Raw genomic sequence first — 12757 nt, 5'->3', positions numbered from 1 at the left:
CACTGCCAACTAAATCTGTGCAGTCCTAACTAAACTTGGAATTCAGACAAGTGGAATTCATAAATAAACCATTAAAGATATGACTAACTGCATCAGCGTAGATATGGTAATTTCATACAGTAACTTTAATGCAACACAGTGTGGTAATATCATTAGATTCTGCTACTTCGTTTTGGGTGAGTGGTGCCAATAACTCAACCTGGTAATCATGCTAGTTTTCTTGTGTGCATTTTATGGCTTGGTAATGTTGTAGAAAAATATATATGGTGTAATCACATTGACACACCGGTTTCCATTAGATCACCGAAGTTAAGCAACATTGAGCCTCCATCCATAGCCCTTGAACCCCTAAGGGGCATAGGCCATCTACAACTTTTTTCTGTAGATGTTTTTGTAGTGAGGAGTTCTTTTTACAGGGTGAGGGTGCTGGCCCCACGCCCAACCTTCCCAGAAGGTACATACAGCGCCTAGCCTTCCCAAAAATGGTCACCCATCTGGTACTGGCCAAGCTCAACGTTGCTTAACTTCAGTGATCTGGCGAGAACCGGTGTGTCAACATGATTGTGCCATATAACATTGAGCCTGGTCAGTACTAAAATGGGTGACCATTTTGGAATTCCATGTGCTGTATGTACTCTCCGCTTATCTCGGCATTGTTTCCAGTCGTCTGGCACTTCTCCTTGCCACTGGACTTAAGCAGCGTCGATTCAGGTTTGGTGTGGTTGGGGATTGCATAACCCTTGCCTCATAATTACACGTGCAGCTAGTCTTACAAGGGGGTTATCCATTGTCTTTAGAGACTGAACAGGGGCTTCAGATGTTGCAGAAGATCGTCTTCACTACCGAACCGATGCTCTGATAGATGAAAAAAATATTCGGAAACATTCATCATATCCCGATGCAACAGAAACACATGTAAAAGTTTGATGTTCTACAAGTATTTTTTCAACTTTTTCTATTTTTGAGCGGTTATCAAGGGTCCTCGAGCAATTACTATTTCTACATGAAATGGAAATACCACTTGATGTCACACATTCTACTCCCAGTTTAACATGGAACGTTGTCTTGGCGGGGTGGGTACAGAGTATAATTTCGGAAAGATCTAGAAAGCAGATACGTATTTTTGCACGACCTTAGTTGAAAGATTTGCCTATTTGAAGAATGCAAATAGCTGACCCACAAAAATTATCTTGACTGTTCTTGCTATCATAAAAATCATCAACACCTGCAAAGCATCTGGACCAGATAGTAATAAAGGAAATGCGCCACTGATCTGAACCTTGTCCTTTTCAAACTCTATAACAAATGTCCTATCAGCAGCTGGGAAATTGCCTTGGTAGGATCAGGGCTAAAGGATAAAAGAACTGACCTGAAAAATTACTGTCATCTCTCTTTTAAAGTCTTTCAATCATAAATCAATCTAGCGACAGTTCACCATCTTAAAAATGTTAAATTTCTTTCTGACCAAAAGCATAAACTCAGGCCATCCCATTCTACTGCAGATATTATAATGGTATTAGTAGACGAATCTTTACTATGACCAGATCCTTGTTGCACCAGTTGCCTCTGTTTCTGTTAATCGGGAGCAAAAACCTGTGTTGTAGCAAAGCTCACTCTCGTCCACTCTACAATGTTGTCCGTCCATCTCTTTCTCTGCTATCCCTTTCCCCTTCCACCATGCGCTGTCCCTTGGAGAATTGTCTTCACTAGACTATTGACTCTCGTCACATGATCATGCCATCTTTTTTTTTTTACGAGGCTTAACAGAACTGTAATTATTATGGTATCTTAAAATGTAAAAACGAAGATCAACTGTTAATTAAATCCTAAAAACTTCATGTTTTACCTAACTTTTATAAAAATAGACTCTTCCATTAGGAAGTAGATAAATAGGTTGCATTGGATTGTTCTGTTTTTTGTTAGTTTTGTTATATTTTTCATTTGTGCAAATCTTGCTATTCAGCATCTCTTATTCACCACATGTAACTTTGTCAATCCACTTTGTCAGAGAGTTGAACGATATTGGTATTACGTTTGATGTTAAGCACTGTCGTTTGCAAATAGATCCAATCAAAAGGCAACAAGTGGTCCCTGACTATAATAACTTCCGGACAGCGGGGAGGAACACTTAACAAGCTAGGAAAACAAGACACATTCATACTACGCTGAGCCTCTCTTTTCACCAACTAATATAAACAGTCATCATTATAGAAGCATCCAGCCATATATGATAACAACTTAATATTTTACAAACGTTGATATATAGCCACTCATCGTGCAGTAAGGATCAATGAAAGAGACCTGCAATGCACACACGATATACAACTATACAAAAATTGATATAAATTGAATATTAGCTTTCAAATTTTCCTTTGAAAATCTCGATATAAACCTCTTAAAATGGCCACCGCTTATGAAAGAAATGAACCACCAAACGCATGAACAGATATTTATCCCAAGTAAACAGTAAGAGCTGAATACGTGTAGCCAACCTGACTGAAATGATATTAAATTCAAAAGCCAGCTAAGCTTTCATCTCTGCTTACAATAAATACGAGCAAATGAAAAGAATCATTATCATGGTCACCAATCCGTTAACATTTCAATGTCGATGCGGCAGTAGAATTTGAATTATGCTCTCTTGTTTGTATTGCGGTCGACTTTAAATAAATTAAGCAATCTATATATTAATAAAGGACATTCGTCTGTTTATCTAACTGTTGGGCTTGTGATAGAAGAAACTACTTACGAAAGCTGCAGCACGCTTGTCTGACATATATAAAGTGCGGGTATCTTTGAAAGAAAAAAGGGGGGGGAAATGGCCACCCCAACACAATGTTTTAAAAACTCGCAATATCGAACTCTGACAGGTGAACACGATTTGGTGTGCATGTGCGTAATGTGCTAAGCTAACAAAAAAGAAAATGAGAAAGATAAAGGGTAATGCTTGATGGGGAGGAGACCTCAGGGCTAAAGGATAAAAGCTTGAATATTTAAAAAACACACAAACTATATACGCACACACACACACACACACAAGGAAAAAGAAAAATCAACAATACAAAAATATATACTAATGCATATAAATTTAACCGTCCATTCCATAAGGAAATCACATCACTATTGATAAGACGTATAGATACTCTTTACACCTAGGTATTTCAAAGTTTAATGCTTCTCCTCATCAGCAGAGGAGAGAAGTTATTAAGTAACAGATAAATGTGACGTCTGGCGATAGGTACATTAGGAACGAAATATTGGGATATCTAGGGTAGAGGGTAAAAAGTGTAGAGGTTGAGAGAGATAAGATAGAAAGCTATTGTGATATTGTTGATTTTTTCCTTTTCCTTTTGTATCTAAGCTCTACCTTAAATATTCAGTTTTTTATTATCCAGATGCCATTTAAAGAATGCTTCTAACTCTTGCCCTCCTCTGTGTATGTATATATTTCTGTGGAAATATACTTTATTTACTTATAATATATACCAATACTTATTTAAGAAGCTCAGTTTAAATATAGAGAAATATAATGAATAAATAACAAAAGTCTATATTCCAAAGTTCATGATGTTGACTAACTTACAATTTATTCCTTTAATTCAGTTGACAACTGAATTAAATTTAATTAATTTGTAGCAAGATTCTTTCAAAAGTACTTATATCTGTAAATGTTATATGAGCGATAGCCTTAACAAATTATATACAAAGTAACATTACACTGAGGAAAAAAGTTTTGATCGTGTTAAAATGATTTATTATGCAAGAATGTGTTAAAAAATAGATATTCTTTAAAATAGAAACCATCATTGTCCACGGCATTTTGCCAAAACCATGTGCGCTTTCAAATTTGGTTCAAGTACCAATTCTTTGACTCAAACAATTTTTTGTAGACTTCTTCAACTTCAAAGACTAAAAAAAAAAACAAAAAAAAATGCGGCATTGATTAGAATAGACCATAGTCAGATGGAACTGAATACTTGGACGAGAAGGTGGATGTGGCAGAACTCCCACACGAGTTAATCATGCACTCTTATTGTTGTCTTTCTGATGGTATGCGGTTGTGCATGAAGGGTCAGAGATTTTAGGGTTTCAATGAAGTTGAAGAAGACTGTAAAGAATTTTTCAGTTAAAAACCAAAGGATTGAAACATTGTCCAAATTTGTAAACTTGCAGGTTATTGGTAAAATGTTGGAGCATTGTGATTTTATGTTTTTTTTTAATTACATTTTCACACCAAACAAGGCACAGTGTCACTTTGAAGTAGAGGGCTACTATCGGGGATATAATTTGCGGGGACATTATGAAGGGAGATGAGTGGCGAGATGTTTATTCACATTACACTTGAACTTCTGCATATCAGTACAGTTGGGAAAGCAGAATCCTGGAAGGGAGTTCCAAAGACTTGCAGTTCTGGGGAAGAAACTATTGGAGTAAAAGGCTTTCTTACACCTAGGGATCTCTACTGTAAAGGGGTGGGACTTAGTTGCTTGTCAGGTTTGTCGGGGTAGTCACGTCGAGGAGGTACAAGTGCTTGCAGTTCGTCAGAGCATTTACCATTAAAGTATTTGTAGAACAGGCAGAGGGATGCAAGATTTGTCGATAGGACAGAGGCTGAAGCCTAGATGACAGTTCAGGATCTATCAGGTTGGTGACTCTCTTATGAACCCTGTCCAGGAGTGAGAGACAAGCAGCAGATGCACCAGCCCAAATGTGACAACAGTATTCCATTCATGGGCGAATAGTGCCCTTATAGAGATACAGGATACTTTCAGGCGTAAGTAATTTTCTAGCACGGTAGAGAGAAACCACCTTTGCAGCAGCCTTGGCAATGCTCTCAATGTATCTATTCCAGTTCATGTTCCCTGTAAACGTTAGGCTGAGGAGTTTAAAAGAAGTACTTTCAGGCAATGTGTTCTTGGCCATTGCTATTGGTGGTAGAGAAGGTTTCTTGTAGTTATTGAAGGAAACAAGCTTAGTCTTGGCAGCATTGGATGTGACCATCCATTTGTGCCTCCATTCGACTACAGATTGGAGATCATCCTCTAGTTTTTCTGCTATTCCCTGAGATATGTGTTCATTTGTTTTCCCCTCATGCTTGTTATAGAGAGTGGTGTCATCGGCAAATATAACCATTTCCGAAACAATTTTATCAGGGAGATCATTTATGAATATTAGGAATAATAAAGATCCAAGGATAGACCCCTGAGGTACTATCGCATTTATATCATATTGTTTAGATATACGACCGTCGAGGACAACTTAGATTTTTCTCTTACTTAAGAAGGATTTAATTACATTATGTATTCTTCCAGTGATACCATATGATTTAATTTTCCTTAGAAGACCAACGTACCATACCCTGTCAAAAGCCTTAGATATATCAAGGGCTACCGCTCTACCCTCCCCTGTTTTGTCCAGTGAACGATATATACGTTCAGAGACTACGGTTAAGATATCTGCTGTTGAACGGGCTTGCCTAAATCCATATTGTTTGTCGGTCAGGAGTTTAGCAGCTGTTAGGTGTTGGACTAGGGCTTGATTAACTAAGGACTCACATATTTTGGCGAAAAGTGGGAGGAGACTAATGGGGCGATAATTTAGTGAGTCAGTTCTTTCACCAGAATTCTTCAAGACTGGTACCACAGAAGCGGTTTTCCAGCAGGCGGGAAAGCAAGATTCGTTAAGGTATTTATTGTAAAGTTTGGAGAGAACTGGAGGAACCTCAGCAGAGCATTTTTTTAATAGCACAGCCGGGATGAGATCTGGTCCACATGCTTTTGAGGTGTCCAGGTTTTTTATGATACCATGTACCTGAGAAGGGGTGATTTTCAAATCGTCTAGTGTGGCGTCTGTCCGCAAAGAAAAGTCGGGGCGGGGGAGTGGTGTGCCGGGTCCAGTGTGGAGTTTGAGGCAAACCGAATGGCAAGTTGAAGAATATTTGTCTTTTTTTTTTTTTTAAATAAATACAAATATTACTTACACATATTATTCATTCTATGAACATATCGATCTGAGACTATTATTTAACTTTCTGCATGTTTCGTATCATGTATCCTTCATTTTCTTCCTTTGGTATCACATAACTTTTATACGCCACTTTATACTAAACATTAGTGTGGTTCTTGACAATACCTACAGACGCTATCCTTGTCCAATATCGTCATAATAAAACCAAGAATCAGGCTACAAAAAGCCGAATGTAATTGTCAATATATTTTTTTGCAGAGTTTTTTCATGTATACAATTGAAGACTTTTTGCATTTATAACTGGTTTCATTTTTTATATATAATAATATACTGTCAACGTCAGGTTTTAATGTTTGTAATATAAAAAAAGTTGGAAAACTTACCTAGTTTTGATTTGCCAGTCGCACGTGATTAAAAACATCCTAACTAAAACATATCTGTAAAAAAGAAAATAGAAAAAAAAAAAAAAATCAATAAATTGCACTGTTTTTATTTATTATTCATTATTTAAGGCAAATAAAACCTAGTGTTACGCAGGAGGTATGGAGAACACTATATTTTATTTAATTATAAACATAATTATAAGAAATCATGAATAAATATTTAAGAATCATGTTCAATCAATTTGAACCACGTAAAATATGAGGTATATCATGTCCGCAGCTATCCTTGCAAAGACCAAATAATGAATTCAAAATTTAAAAAAGTAATCAAGTGTTTATTATCCAATAGAAAGCCATCTTGTTTAATTGAACTAAAAAATGTGTAATGAGTACAAAAACAAGTGTTTCAATTTCATTGATATCTTTGACAACAAAGTTGAATTTCTCTTTGATACTAGTTGGTTACCAAAGACAGATGAGTCACTTTCATTGTACACAATTGAATACATACAACTGGATGCCCAATCTTATTGGCAGATTGTCCGCCACAACAAAGTATGTAAATACCTCCATTGAAAGATCTGTGGAGAGATGCACCTTGACAGATCGTCAAACGTCTAGGAACATGAACCATCACCGATAACATCAAATGGAAAAGTGACAGTGTTCTATGACAAAGACATACAGGCTGGTAGATACATAAAAGACAAGGCTATTAAACCAGACATTGTAATATGGAACAAGCACAAAAGAACTGTGCTCATTATTGATGTCACCGTCCCAAATGACTATGGCCTTAATAGAGCTGAATGCGAAAAAGCAAAATATCAGAACCTAAAAATATGATTTAAAAATGACATCGTCTCTGAATGAAAGGCACATTACACTCGTTGTGATAGGAACAACTGGCCTAATAATAATAATAATAATGATAATAATAATAATAATAATAATAATAATAAAAATAATAATAATAAAATAATAATGATAATAATAATAATAAAAATAATAATAATGATAATAATAATGATAATGATAATGATAATAATAATGATAATGACAATAATGATAATAATAATAATAATGATAATGATAATAATAATAATAACAATAATAATAATAATGATAATAATAATGATAATGATGATAATAATAATAATAATAATGATAATAATAACAATAATAACAATAATAATAATAACAATAATAATAATGATAATAACAATAATAATAACAATAATAGCAATAAAAATAATAATAATAATAGCAATAATAATAATAATAATAATAATAATAGTAATAATAATAACAACAATGATAATAATAACAATAATAATAATAACAATAATGATAAGTGGTGATCACTGTGTAAAAAAACAACAACAACAAAAAAAAAAACAGATACATAAAAGAAAAGTTTATCAAGCCAGACGTTATAATATGGACCAAGCCTGAAAGAACTGCACTCATTATTGATGTCACCATTCCAAATGACTAAGATCTAAATAAGATACTTTCAGTATGATTATCCCACATTGATTTAAACAAGGAATGGTGCACCTACAAGTTGTGTTACCTGCAGTAACAGTACTTGGTTAACGTCAGACTAGATTAATTCTCTTCTTAAAATCCAGACTAAGAGATCATTAGGGACTTTACACGTTCATCTTTTTCAACTGCACTTTTTCTTCTCCCCGACCACGCGGTGTCCTTTTTTTCTTTTTTATCGTGCACACTTCCTAATTTGCATATGCGCTTTTTATAGACAAACCACCTACCTTACAGCTCTTGCTGATAGTTTCTCATGCGCTCATATGCGCTCTGTTATAAAATTAATGTTATTTTTTTACTAACTCTGTGTTTGAGACATAAAGGAGAACTTTCATAAAATATTCGAATATCTATGCGTCTAATACATAAATCAAATGTTAGCCACAGGAAGAGTTATCTTGATTTCTTATCCAATGTAAAATGTTATTTCTTATTTAATGTAAAAGAATTATCTTAATTTCTTATCCAGTGTAAAGTGTAAAATAAAAAAGACAAGATTATATTTTCATTACAGACTGCCTAAAACAACATCATTGATCGACAATAAAATGTAATGGGAGAAAAAAACAGCAAAAAGATAAGACTTGTCAACCTCTTTGGTTTTGGATTGCAAGACGAGGCAGGCGTGTTTCTGAAGGCTCTTATATGAGCTATTTCTTCTCCAAGGGAAATTTGGGGAGAATTCTTTCAATTTAACCATTGCATATAATTCTTTGCAGACAAATGTAAAGAAAAAAAATAAAGAAAAACCAAATAAACGTAAAAGAGAAATATTATCGTCTTAATGTTCAGATGTATACTGCTACTACAAAAAGACACTTAGATAGCTTACGTGCACTACTACTACTACTACTGCAATTAACACTGAACGTCACGTGATGGAAAGGCAAAACTAGATGACATGCTCAAACCATATTTGCTTACATTGTGACGATTCATCTTTTGCGTTATTGGCGATTTTTTGGAGTCATGATCCCTTATAAAAACAAGACCTATTTCACAAAACAGATTAACTTCATAGTTACAGTATATTTCTTTTACACAACACACCTAACATTACAAAATAAACTAAACTTTCACAGAAAGCACTCGTCCAGCTACAACCTCTAAATAATGTAAAACGTTACACAACCCAGTGTATTTACATAACTGTAAATTCTAAAATGTAAACAAGTTCTTCACGTCTAATGTAAACAAGTTCTTGTTGAGCCATCTCCTTAAATAATTAAATTCTACCCAAGTTCCACCACTATCAATATGCTGTTGTCTAAGTGACCATCGTACACACACTAACCCTTATCCTTGAGTAACCTTTGGGCCTTGATAAGAAGTGACTCCCATGTAAAAAAAAAAAAGAAAAGTTACCTGTCTTAATTTTCCTTTCTTATATAAAAAAAAAATGAAATAATGTTTTCAGTTTAATTACCTCCCTTTCTTGTATTGTGAGTTTATATTACACATGAAATACTTTGTGACAGCTCAGGTTTCACATGTAATAGTCATAAAAAGTTATCTAACTTTATTAGGACACTTCATTGATGTCACTCCAGAAATAGAAACAAAGCTTCAGTTACTTTTCCATCATAGATTATGTTCAGTTCAGAAGTCTAAACACAGCTAATAGAAGCAAATACATTTCCGGTTTATTTTTATTACTGTTTTCATAAACTTACTTTAAAATATCTTATTTTGTACCAAACAACCCTTAACTGACATAACACTATCGCCATTTGTTAATAAAGCGCCTGTCCTTTTTGACTCTTCTAAGAGACCACTTTCAAATTGAAAGGCCAAATGGAACTTCTCTTCTGGCAGTAAACCAGGTATTTTAGCTGTCAGAAGAGACAAAAGAAAACGGAAAATGTCTCACCTGACATGATTTAATGTCAGAAAAACAGACGAATGATGCATTAGCAGGTAAAGTTTTCTCTATCAAAATATAGTGTTCAAATCAAAAAGCCATATAGAAAGCAAATGCCGAGCAGTCAATAATAAATTCTGAGTTCAATTTCTGTTGAGGGAAATAAAGAATATATATATTAGTCTCTTATCGTGTGTCAGGTTAAAGTTTGAAATAACATTTACATCGACGAAACACATACATTGAATGGAGGCATGGTAGATTCTTTGTTTATTAAGCTTTCACACAGATCATGATGTCTGGCCTTGATGTAGGGGAGACCAAAACCGTTTTGACATTTAAAAATAGATGTTTAAATTTCAACTGTATTTCTCATGGTTAACGTGGGCTGTATCGGTTTTTTCCTTGCTAATGGAGTCACAAATGGCTTCATTGCCAGGTTCGAATATCCCGACCGGCGATAATCATGACACCCTGCATTAATGATTTCCAAAACGATGAAACACTAGTGTCTGTAGGTATTAAAAATAATTATAGTAGTAATTATATATATATATATATATATATATATATATGATTCCAAATATTTCCCATGTGTTATATCTCCCCTCTTTTGGAAATAGGGCAAAATTATGAATATCTCCAGTATCAAATAATCCTTATACACTGTGAAATTTACTTCATATATGAAAACCAAAGAGGGAAGATATAACATATGAGAAATATTTGGAATCAAGTCTCCCCTTTCTGTTATTTGAGATCATTTGAACCCATAGCAGCAAGTTTTAGTCTCCCCTCCATCAAGGCTAGGAGTCTTGGGGAAATATAAGATATTTTGTAATTCAAATGCAAAACTAGGAAATAAAAACAAATGACTATGATTAAAACATTTTATTGCTGTAAAAAAGTGCCATAAAAGTGTCAAAAGTAAATAAATAAAAGATATAATAGTAATAAGTATAATAATACCATTAAAATATTACTTTTAAGAATTATTCTGTGATATATTAGTTAGCATATAAATTATATAGGAATAAAAATGCATAATAAATAAATAAATCTTAAGTGCCTTTAATACCAGACAGGCAAATAGATAAGAGGAAGAAAACCTAGCCATACCAATCTTAAAAACTCAATATATAGTCTAAAAGCTTTGAGTATTTTATTGACAAAAAAAACTGTGGTTTAAATTTCTAGGGATACCAAGTTCAACATAAACAAGAAAACTCAAATTGTGAAATAGAGATATTTACCATGTAGCTGTTTCAGAGATTAAATATATATATACGACGGGCGTGCAATAAGTAATACCCCTGACTCACTTCCAGTTGTCTGATCTAGCTGAAATTTTGCATGTGCAATGATTTATATCTCTACAGGTTATGTGGCAAATTGCAACTCTGAATTAATTGTGGTTTCTGTTTTACAGGTGTTTGAACTGAGTCAGGTGTGAAATGGAGCCTGTTGAATGTCGAGCAGTGATCCGGTTTTTGTATTTGAAAGGACGCACACCACAGGAGACTTTTGATGAAATGAAACTTATGGTTATAATGCCCCATCATATGACCTTGTAAAACGCTGGCATCGTGAATTCAAACATGGCCGGAAGTCTGTGGAAACAGCTCCCAGACCTAGTCGCCCCCCTTCTGCCACTGATGAGGCATCTGTTCCTCAAGTTGAGGCTGCCATTTTGGAAGATCGGTGCATTACTATTCGTCAAATAGCCCAAGATGTCAAGATTAGTACAGGGGCTGTGGAAACTATCATTTATGACCATTTGCATATGCATAAGGTGCCTGCCAGATGGATTCCCAGATTGCTCACACCATTCCAGAAGCGAGAACGCGTCGAGTGCTCGAAGATGAATTTGGATATGTGCCAAGAAGATGAGTCAAAGTTTTTCAAAAAACTCATTACACAGGATGAAACCTGGGTCCATCACTATGATCCAGAGACCAAAGCCCAGTCAATGCAGTGGAATCACTTGGACTCACCACCTCCAAAGAAGGTAAGGGTGCAGCCCTCTGCTGGCAAGGTCATGCTCACAGTCTTCTGGGACAAGGATGGAGTAGTGATGACAGATTTCCTGGCAAAGGGTACCACAATTACAGAAGCCTATTATGCTTCATTTTTGAGGAAATTAAGGGAAGCTATCAAAATCTAGATACGGGGCAAGATCAGCAAAGGTACTCTCCTCCTGCAGGACAACGCTCCAGTCCACAACTCGCATGTCGCCAGATCAGAAGCACGGGCGTGTGGTTATGAAATCCTCCCTCATCCTCCCTACTCTCCTGACTTTGCATCCTCTGACTTTCACCTCTTCCCAGCCATAAAGTTGTTTTTGAAAGGAAAGCATTTCCCAGATGATGCAGCCTTGATTTCTGAAGTCATGTTGTGGTTGGAGGACCAACCTGGGGGTGTTCTACAAAAACGATCTCCAGAGCTGCATCAAACGATGGGAGAAATGCATAACTCTGGGTGGTTCCTATGTAGAGAAAGACTAATAACTGTAACAAGTTTCGTTGCTCTACTGCTATGGGAAGTGGGTCAGGGGCATTACTTATTGCACGCCCCTCTTATTAGCCGTATCTACCTAACATTGCTATGTATGTGTGTGTGTGTGTGTATGTATTGGATACCTAAAATGCACAAAAATGCAGTTAGCGCTAGGTTTATTGTAGCTTCAAAGACGTACATTACTAAACCTTTAAGTAAAGCTATACCTAAAGTGTTTAAATAAATTATAAATCAAATGAATAATTTCCACCAGAAAAGACACTTCTACAGGAATATAAATCTATTTTGGGTGGTAAATAGTTCAGAACAAGTAAAAGAAAAATTAGATAACATAAATTCCAGAATAAAAGCAAAATCTATAGCTACTTATGATTTTAGTTTGCTATATACTAAAATTCCACACAAAAAACTTATAAAAGAATTAAATGTAGATCTAGCTTTTGAAGGTGGTAAAGGTAAATATATAGACTTTTCCAAC

At 35.0% G+C, this 12757-nt stretch overlaps 1 protein-coding gene across 16 annotated transcripts in view; it reads right to left on the bottom strand.

The window, feature by feature from the left end:
• Positions 1-12757, bottom strand: part of LOC145292181 (MAGUK p55 subfamily member 7-like) — a 752193-nt gene that overhangs the window by 593936 nt on the left and 145500 nt on the right. For all 16 annotated transcript variants that reach the window (XM_080138452.1, XM_080138454.1, XM_080138453.1 and 13 more), the window contains exon 2: positions 6351-6404. The gene's annotated coding sequence lies outside the window, so the exon portion shown is untranslated. The remainder of the gene's footprint in view (positions 1-6350; positions 6405-12757) is intronic.

This window comes from Euprymna scolopes, chromosome 13, assembly GCF_053919585.1.
Source record: "Euprymna scolopes isolate OS-2025 chromosome 13, ASM5391958v1, whole genome shotgun sequence".
NCBI lineage: Eukaryota > Metazoa > Mollusca > Cephalopoda > Sepiida > Sepiolidae > Euprymna > Euprymna scolopes.
Note: the sequence above shows the minus strand (reverse complement) of the source record. Positions and strands in the feature narration are given on the sequence as shown.